Genomic DNA, 10,000 nt, shown 5'->3' on the forward strand with positions numbered 1-10,000 from the left:
CGTGGCTGCCCAGCGTGACTCACGTGAGGGAGAGAGAGAGAGAGAGAGCGGAGAGTCGGAATCTGCCTGGAGGGATGGCGCCAGCGGCTCGATCTTTCTCCTGCTTTTTATCTCCCATCCCCTCTCTCCCTCTCTCTGTCTCTCTACCTTCCCGTCCTCTTCCCTCCCTCTCCCTCTCCCCCTACCTCTCCGTCTCGTTCTCTTCCTCCCTGTCCGCCTCCCTATCTCTCGCTCCTTCTCCGTCTCTCTCCCTCCCTCCCTCTCCATCTCCCTTCCCCTACCTCCCTCTCGGTCTCTCTCTCCCTTCCTCTTCCTCTCCCTCTCCCTCTCCCTCTCTCCCTTCGCAGCACCGCAGAAAGGGGAGAATCTGCCTCTCGTAACGCCGTCATGGGTCGTAACAAGCCGCGGCGCCCGAGACCAAATTTCGAAGCAACGGGAGAGGGGAAGGGAGGGAGAGGGGAAGGGGAAGGGAGGGAGAGGGGAAGGGGAAGGGAGGGAGAGGGGAAGGGAGGGAGAGGGGAAGGGAGGGAGAGGGGAAGGGAGGGAGAGGGGAAGGGAGGGAGAGGGGAAGGGAGGGAGAGGGGTAGGGGAAGGGAGGGAGAGGGGTAGGGGAAGGGGAAGGGGGAAGGGGAAGGGGAAGGGGAAGGGGTAGGGTGAGGGTGAGAGAGGATAGGGGGGGAGGAGGAGGGGAAGGGAGTGACGGGAGAGGGGACTGGGGACAGAGGAGAAGGAAAGGGGGAAAGGGGGGAAGGGGGGAAGGGAGACGATACAGGAAAAAGGATAGGAGAGATAAAACACCGATAATCCCAAACGAGGAGGAATGGCGGAATGGGAAAAAGGGAATAGGGACGATAAAAGCGCAAAGCCAAAACGAGGTCGAATGACGGGCAATAGACACCAGAGAGAGAGAGAGAGAGAGAGAGAGAGAGAGAGAGAGAGAGAGAGAGAGAGAGAGAGAGAGAGAGAGAGAGAGAGAGAGAGAGAGAGAGAGAGAGAGAATAAAAGAAGAAATGACCAGACGAAACACGAGAATCGAAGGTGGATAATAACTGAAAAAGGAATAATAAGAACTACCAAGTTACCAAAATAACCACAAATAACTATCAAAATAAGCAAAATAACTACAAATACCTAAAACAGATTAAAAAAACAAGCAATGGAAGGGTGAATGAAACACCAAGTGAAGCTGAGGGGGGGGAATTATTAGAAAGGGGGAGCGAGAAATGGAGGAAAGGGGGTGGAGAATTGAAGGAAAGGGAGGGAAGGAAAGGAAAGGGAGGGAAAAGGAGGTGAGGGGAGGGAGAAATGAAGAAAAGAGGGGAGGAAGCGAAGAGGAAGCACCGGGGCCAATCAACAATAAAATCCCCGGCACCTTTGCGACACGCAGGCACTCGACGGCCCTGCCTCCCGACCGCCAACCCCGCCGCCAGGAGTGAGGCAAGAGCGAGGTAAAGATGGCACGCCCCCCTCCCCTTCCGCCCTCCCTCCCCTCACTCACACCTTCTTCCCTCTCCCTCTCTTCCTCCCTTACCCTCCCTCCATCCCACCCACCCCCTATCCCATCTTCCCCATTCCCCCACCCCTTCCCTCCACCCTCCCCTCCCCCTTACCCCCTCCCCTCCCCCTATCCCCTCCCACCCTCCCTCCCCCCGCCCCCCAAAGTCGTCCGAGTCGTCTGCCATCAAAAAGCGCCGCATCAGGGTCGTTTCCCCGAGATCTAATTAGCGGCGGAACGACCTGCCTCCCTATCCTCTGGCACGATCAAACGACCAGTTAAGTTTGCAAAGATTAAGGTTACACACATCTATACCGCCGGCCGTAGGGGGGAGGAGGGGGGAGGGAGGAGGGAGGAGTGGGGAGGAGGGAGGAGTGGGGAGGAGGGAGGAGGGAGGGGGGAGGAGGGAGGGGGATGGGGACGGGTTTTATGGCTACAATGACATCTCAAAGGGATTTTTTTTTACTAATGGAACTGTTGGGAGGAATGTGTAACACTCCCTCTTATTTCATTTTATTATCAGAGAGAGAATAATTATACACACGCACGCATGCACACGAACAGACACACACACACACACACACACACACACACACACACACACACACACACACACATACACAAGCACACACATGAACATGTAAAAATATCCTTTTGCAAGTATGCAATCCTTCAACACAACACGCATCCTCATAAGCTCTTCAATTCTTCAATCCTTCCTTAGTACCTACCTTCTTCTAATCTAAATGTTCCCTTCTCTTTAAATTCCATTACTCTCGCGCTCCTTCCTTCCTTCCTTCTTTCTTTCCTCCCTCCACCCTCTCTCTCTCTCTCTCTCTCTCTCTCTCTCTCTCTCTCTCTCTCTCTCTCTCTCTCTCTCTCTCTCTCTCTCTCTCTCTCTCCTTCTCTCCCTCCCTCCCTCCCTTCTTCCTCTCCCTCCCTCCCTCTCTCTCTCTCCTTCCTCCATCCCTCCCTCCCCCCTCTCAAACGAACCCCAACCCGATCTCCCTCTCACGCCCGAGATAACAAACCTCCCGCAGACACAACCGGAGCAGAATCATTATTATTTTTTTTTCCCCTTCCAAAATGTTCTAATTTGGACCGGTAAAAGCCTCTGCATTTCGCCTTCCCCGCAGTGTTCTGCATGAACAAGCAGTTATAAAACAAAAGGAAATAAAGCAAGACAAACACACGCACACACACTGACAGGCACAGACATAGACTAACAATCAAACACACACACATATGGGCACACACACACACGGACAAACAAACAAACAAACAAACACACACACACACACACACACACATACACAGAAAACCTACCAAAGACAAACTCCTCCCCAAGACACACCACAGACAAACAAACCAACCAAAACCAAAACCAAAACGGCAAGCACGACGGCGCAACGTGACCCCAACCAAATTTTCTTCTTCTTTTTCTTCTTATTTTTTCTTTTATCCGTGTTTACTGCACACCCCGACGCACGGCGAGGCCTTAAACCTTGGCCGCACATTAGCCAACGGCGAGCTGAGACCCGAAATATTAAAGGGTTAATGGTCTTTGCTCCGGGTCATGCGGGCTCTAAAGCACACACGGGAGAGAGAGAGAGAGAGAGAGAGAGAGAGAGAGAGAGAGAGAGAGAGAGAGAGAGAGAGAGAGAGAGAGAGAGAGAGAGAGAGAGAGAGCGAGAGAGAGAGGGAGAGAGAGAGGGAGAGATAGAGATAGAGATAGAGATAGAGATAGAGATAGAGATAGAGATAGAGATAGATAGATAGATAGATAGATAGATAGATAGATAGATAGATAGATAGAGAGAGAGAGAGAGAGAGAGAGAGAGAGAGAGAGAGAGAGAGAGAGAGAGAGAGCCAGCCTACGATTACGCAAAATAAGATGCCTTTTAAGCCACGTGCTCTGTCTCGATCCATAACACACTATTTCTATATTCAGAAAGTTATATAACAATAGTCACAACGCACACACGCAGAGACCAAACACAAGACACGCTAACAGACAACAACCTACCACAACAAATCATTTATAGGCCTAGGTTACGCATAAACACGTGTTTATATATAATATAATATTATATATATATATATATATATATATATATATATATATATATATATATATATATATACACACACACACACATGTACACGCAGATACATATATAAACAAACTCCCTCACAAAGCCATCCCGAGCGGCGTCCACGTGCGTGCCTCGCCGCCGCCGCCGCTCCGCCGCACACACAAACAGCGCCCGAGGTGAGAGAGCATCAGCTGCCACGGCCTACACACGCGGTTAAAGCTGAGAGAGAGAAGTCCTCGAAACTTACTCCTTCAAAGCACTTGCCGGTCGCGCGAGTGGGCGCCCGGTCTCGTTTTCGGCGACGCTCTCGACTGGGGGGGGGGGCGTTTTCACGGGCGGATGAAAAACGGGAGGGGAGGGGGAAGGAAGAGAGGGGGAAGGAAGAGAGGGGGAAGAGAAGGGAAGAGAGGGGGAAGAGAAGGGAAGAGAGGGGAGGGGGAAGGAAGAGAGGGGAGGGGGAAGGAAGAGAGGGGAGGGGGAAGGAAGAGAGGGGAGGAGAGGGGAAGAGAGGGGAAGGGAGGGGAGGGGAGGGGAAGAGAGGGAAAGAGAGGGGAAGAGAGGGGACGAGGGGACGAGGGGAGGGGGAAGGAAGAGAGGGGAGGAGGGGAAGGGAGTGGAGAGGAGGGGAAGGGTGGGAGATGTGAAAATACGAATATATGCGAACTTTAAATCTAAAGAGAAGCAAATAGTCCCACTTTCATCTAGGCCTATCAAACCTGGCCTACTTCACTGGTAACCTAAGTAAATATATATATATATATATATATATATATATAGATAGATAGATAGATAGATAGATAGATAGATAGATAGATAGATAGATAGATAGATAGATAGATAGATAGATAGACAGACAGAGACAGACAGATAGATATAGAGATATAGAGATAGATTTTGCCATTATCAATATCGCTGATTCTGAATCTAAGCTGAAGGAGGGAAAGAGAGGAAGGGAAAAAGAGGGACGAGAAAAAGGAAAGAGAAAAAGAGGGAAAGAGGAAGGAGAAAAGGAGGGAGGGGGAAAGAGGAAGAGGAAAAGGAGGGAGGGGGAGGGGGGAAGAGGAAAAGGAGGGAAAGAGGAAGAGGAAAAGACGGAGGGGGAAAGAGGGAGAGACCTTTGACCCAATGACCCGCTCTCCAAAAAAAGAGAGTACCCTGCAGAGCATACACAAATAGCCAACTTAAAGATGCAGACACAAAGCTCTTTTTTTTTACTACGACTTCTCTCGCAACAACAAAATGTGTGAGCCTCGTTCCGCGTTATTTTTTATTTATTCATTCATTTTCTGTTATTCTTTCTCGAGCATAAATATTCAAGAGCCGCGGTGACTACTACTACTACTACTACTACTACTACTACTACTACTACTACTACTACTACTACTACTACTACTACTACTACTACTACTACTACTATTACCATTATTACTACTATTACTATTGCCCTTACCATTACCATTATTACTACTATTACTATTACTATTACTACTACTACTGCCACTACCACTACCAATACTACTAGTGCTACTACTATTACTATTCCTCCTCCTCCTGCAACAACAAACAGTGCGAGCCTCGCCCATGCTTAGCCCTTATTTCTATTTCATTTTCATCCATATTTCATTCTTCATCAGGCACCACCACTCATTCCCGGTGCCTGAGAGCTCGGGCGGCGCCGCGGCACCGCCCGGGGCCAGGAGCTGCCCGCGAATGCCCTTCTCCGCGGCGCGACAGCTACCGTGGCCGCAGCAGCGACTACCGCATGAATATTCGAGCGCCGCCGTCGAGTAGCGACAGGCAGAGAATAGCTCCATTATTTTTCTTTCTTTCTTTCTTTCTTTCTTCTTATCCTGAGATAATCGGCAAAAATTGTCTTGTCAAGACACGGGGGAATATGCGGACACCCCATACCGCCCCCCCCACCCATCCACTCTCCCAACCTCTCCCCTTCCACCCCTTTCCCCCCTGGCCTCTTCCTCCCCTCCCCCTGCCCCCCCCCTCTCTCCGCATAACCAACCCGAGACTGTTGCAGTTTCCGGATGAATTCGCGGACGGCCAGATTCGAACCAGATTCGAAGACCTCGCCGCCGGACCTCCGAATTAATTAAATTTCGTGTTAATCAGCACAGCGCGAGGGCCCGGCCGGACGCGCGGATGGACGGCCCTAAAACCCACACCGTTCGGGAATCCAAATGCTCATCCCACCCCCCCCCCCAAAAAAAAAAAAAAAAAAAAAGATGACTTAAACGGAGGAGAAACGGAATCCAAACCGATTTCCCGATTTTTTTTTTTTTTTCCTTCTCGCTCTCGCCAACAGCACGCGAAATATACCCACGGAAGACACACGCGCTATCAGCAGTGCCTGCGCGTCCTGCAACAAAGAAATTCAATTACTGGCCCCAAACCAACGCAAGTAATCCTTCATGATGACATGCAGGACACCCCCCCCTCCACCCCCAACCCCCCACACCCCCTTGCCGCCTTTTCCATCCTCAGCCGACACGCAGCCACCCCCCTCCCTCCGTCCCCCCGACCCCCCGACCGACGATCAAAGTCCGTGCCAGGTTCTGCCGTGACGGCCATTCGGGGCGCCGACCAACTCGTTATCCGGCCCGAAACACAGACGAGCCGACTCGTGAAGCCGCCGCGGCGCGGGTGTGATGTTCTAATCATTCCGAATCCTTCTTGCTCTGGAACGCGACCTTCCCCCTTCCTTCTTGCTTTCTTTCGCTCTTCCTTACTTCTTTCCTTTCTTCCTTACCCCTTTCGTTCTTTCCATTCATCCTCCCTCCCTCTTTCTTCCTTCCTTTCCTCCTCTCTTCATTCCTTTCTTCCTCCTCTTCTCTTCCTTCCTTCATTTCTTTCCTCCTCCCTCCCTCTCTTCCTTCCTTCCTTCCTTCCTCCCTCCCTCCCTCCCTCCCTCCCTCCCTCCCTCCCTCCATTTCCTCCCTCCCTCCCTCCCTCCCTTCCTTCCTTACCCCCCCAACACCTTCCCCACCTGCGCCTCCGCCCCTAATCCCCTTTCCAGAGGATCAACACAACCGAAATTTTGAGAGCACGCTCGCCAAGGCCGGCAATCAGAAATCCGTTATTACAGCGCCTGAAGCTATTCGTCCAGAATTCTCATTTCTCTAGTATAGAACATGCAGCAATTATTCAAATTACAGAGCAAAATCCCCCCCCCTTTACCCTCCTTCCCAGTTTTCAATTTCTCTCATTCTCTATTTCATTTTCATTCTCTGTCTCTCTCATTCTCAATTCATTTTCATTTTCATTCTCTCTCTCTCTCTCTCTCTCTCTCTCTCTCTCTCTCTCTCTCTCTCTCTCTCTCTCTCTCTCTCTCTCTCTCTCTCTCTCTCTCTCTCTCTCTCTCTCTCTCTCTCTCTCTCTCTCTCTCTCTCTCTCTCTCTCTCTCTCTCTCTCTCTCTCTCTCTCATAGACCACTGAAAATCAATTCCCAAAATAAAATCAAAACAAAAACGCCTCCATTATTCAAACCCCCAATAACCCCTGCAAACTATATAGGCCTACACGCCCTCCTTCAAAGAGCGACCCGCAAATTAAGTCCGAAATCAGTTCCATTTTTGCGCCGCGAAAAAAGAGCAACCGACGACTCCTTAAAGAGGGAATCCAAGCGCCTATCACACACACACATCGTCTCTCTTACTCTCTCTCTCTCTCTCTCTCTCTCTCTCTCTCTCTCTTTCTCTCTTTCTCTCTTTCTCTCTTTCTCTCTTTCTCTCTCTCTCTCTCTCTCTCTCTCTCTCTCTCTCTCTCTCTCTCTCTCTCTCTCTCTCTCTCTCTCTCTCTCTCTCTCTCTCTCTCACAGCTCGCCACATGACTAGAGGTGAGGGGGGCGGGGGGAACATAACCGCATTTCTTCGACCGTTAATTATATTATCCAAGTTAATCCTCTGTTTTCTCCCTCTCTCTCTACTTCGATGGCCTCCCATCAAACGCCCGCTGCTCAGGCCTTCTCTTCGCCCTCTCTACTTCCTTCCTTCCTTCCGTTAAAAGGAATTAATGAATAAACGTTAACTAGATGAATAAATAGATAAATAAAGGAGGTGAATAAATAGATAAATAGAGGAGGTGAATAAATAGATAAATAGAGGAGGTGAATAAATAGATAAATAAAGGAGGTGAATAAATAGATAAATAAAGGAGGTGAATAAATAGATAAATAAAGGAGGTGAATAAATAGATAAATAAAGGAGGTGAATAAATACATAATTGGATAAATAAAACAAAATGAATAAGATCAATTCACACCCTGACGGTTGGTGACCTCGTAGAACCGACTCTGACCTAGGCCTATCTATCGTCCAGGATCTGACCTCTCCTGACCTCGCTTAACCCCTGACCCCTCCTCGACCTCCTCATGGGGAAAACTCACGTGTGACCAACGTCCGGAATTCAAGCTCAGATTATTACCGCACTGTTACTTCGTCTTCTTCCTCCTCCCCCTCTTTCCCTTCCCATTCTTCCTCTTCCTCCTCTCCCATTCTTCCTTTTCCTCCTTCTTTATCCTCTCTATCCCCACAACGCGCGTCTTACCGAAATCGGAACAACAATTTTACACCAATAATTAACATAAACATTTTTCTCTCTCCGTTTCGCTTGCACGGTGAAGATAGGCCTAGCGATTTTCAAAAAAATAACGCCAATTCATTTTCAGATCTGATGCATTCTCTAATTTTACCCGCACAATAATAGCATATTTGATAACCTACAAATATATATCTATTTTTTGCATTTCTCTTTATGACAACCACAATTTACCTACCTAACAATTTCTCTCAAGACCATACAATCCATTTCAACAATAACAACATATATTTATATAATTTATTGATGCATGAAATAAAATAGATTTTATGGCCATAGAGACAATAATTCAAATATAAAAGTGTAACGTTCTCACGACCAATCTTGTATCATTCTATGTAATTAAACACGTTATTTAAACTTCAATAAACACGCGTTTTTGAGAGAGAGAGAGAGAGAGAGAGAGAGAGAGAGAGAGAGAGAGAGAGAGACAGATAGAGAGAGAGAGAGAGAGAGAGAGAGAGAGAGAGAGAGAGAGAGAGAGAGAGAGAGAGAGAGAGAGAGAGAGAGAGAGAGAGAGAGAGAGAGAGAGAGAGAGAGAGAGAGAGGCGATAAATATTAATAATTTTCACTCACGACCCGAACAATTAATAAACATCAAAGGCAAATTAATGAGCGTAAAAGTTCGATGTCGTTTCGATAATTAAATATCGTTTAAATAGATTTTTTTTCTTTTCTTTTTTTAAAGAAATAGTCGCCCTTTAAAATAAAGTATCCTTCAATCTGGTTAAGGTAGACTATCCAGATATTTTTTTCTCGGTAGGTTCAAATTGCATAACTGAGTAACAAGAATAGTAATAACCGCAATAATAATAATAACCAAAATAATAATAATAATGATAATAATAATAACAATAATAATAACAAAGGCCTTTTAACTACAAGCGCGCACGTGTGTTGGGAGAAAGTGCGCAGACACCCTCAACTTATTTCAAATTCCCTCCAAATCTGCGCTTATTTCACGTTATTTTCGCCCTCCAGAAAGCTCGCCAGACCCGCAACCTACGTGGAAATACCGCAAAATAATCGAAAATTCACAGTAAATAGCCTCTTGCGTTCTTTGGGCGAATAAACTGACCTTTTGGCCGTTCTTCTCGCCTTTCCAGAACTTTTTTTCGTCTTCAAAACCGCGACAAAAGTGAGGGAAAAAAAAGCGAAAACTTACCTTCTAAGATAATCCATGGTGCAAATCCTTCCGAAGATCCGATATTCGGGTAGAGAAGAGATAAATAAATAGGATAAATATATAGGAGAGCGATATTCCGTCTTGGTCGAAGTTCGCAAAACTTCTTGCAAGTTAAAAAAAAAGAAAAACTTGTTCCTTCAACACCGGTCTTATCAATAAAACATCAAAAAGCCACTGACACAGACTCCTTCGCTTTTCATGCACTTTTCGTTTTCAAAATTAAACCATTAAAAGCCAAATTAATATTTATAGAAAGATTTTGCGTCGAGTAAATAGCACAGCGCGCGATCACAGAGCCCGGCGTACGTTCATCCTCCACGCCTGCCAAATGGACACTAAACGCTGATTGGTTCTCCAAGTCCGACTCTGAACAGGCGGCCACTCACCGAGCGTTACCAAAGTCTGAAAGGAGTCCCACTCAGCGAGCGTTGGCAAACTTTTGGGTGACTTCTGGGCAGCTGCGATTTGCTTTCGACTTTACCTCGCTTGCGCCCGTGCCCCTCGCTCCTGACGGGGCTGGGGGCACTGGGTATCGCTCGAAGTGGGAGGCTGAGGGCTCGCCGGAGGAAGGGGGAGAAGCGGCGAGGTTTTACTTAAGGGAGAGGCTGGGCGTCG

At 47.9% G+C, this 10,000-nt stretch overlaps 1 protein-coding gene across 1 annotated transcript in view; it reads right to left on the reverse strand.

Annotated features, from left to right (window-relative positions):
• The window catches only part of LOC113812829 (plexin-B-like), a gene marked incomplete at its 3' end in the record, with an annotated part of 515,634 nt that extends 505,906 nt beyond the window's left edge, over positions 1–9,728 (reverse strand). The window contains 1 exon segment of the mRNA XM_070128405.1: positions 9,365–9,728.
• Positions 9,729–10,000: the final 272 nt, after the last annotated feature.

The sequence above is a fragment of the Penaeus vannamei genome, chromosome 12 (genome assembly GCF_042767895.1).
Source record: "Penaeus vannamei isolate JL-2024 chromosome 12, ASM4276789v1, whole genome shotgun sequence".
Lineage (NCBI taxonomy): Eukaryota > Metazoa > Arthropoda > Malacostraca > Decapoda > Penaeidae > Penaeus > Penaeus vannamei.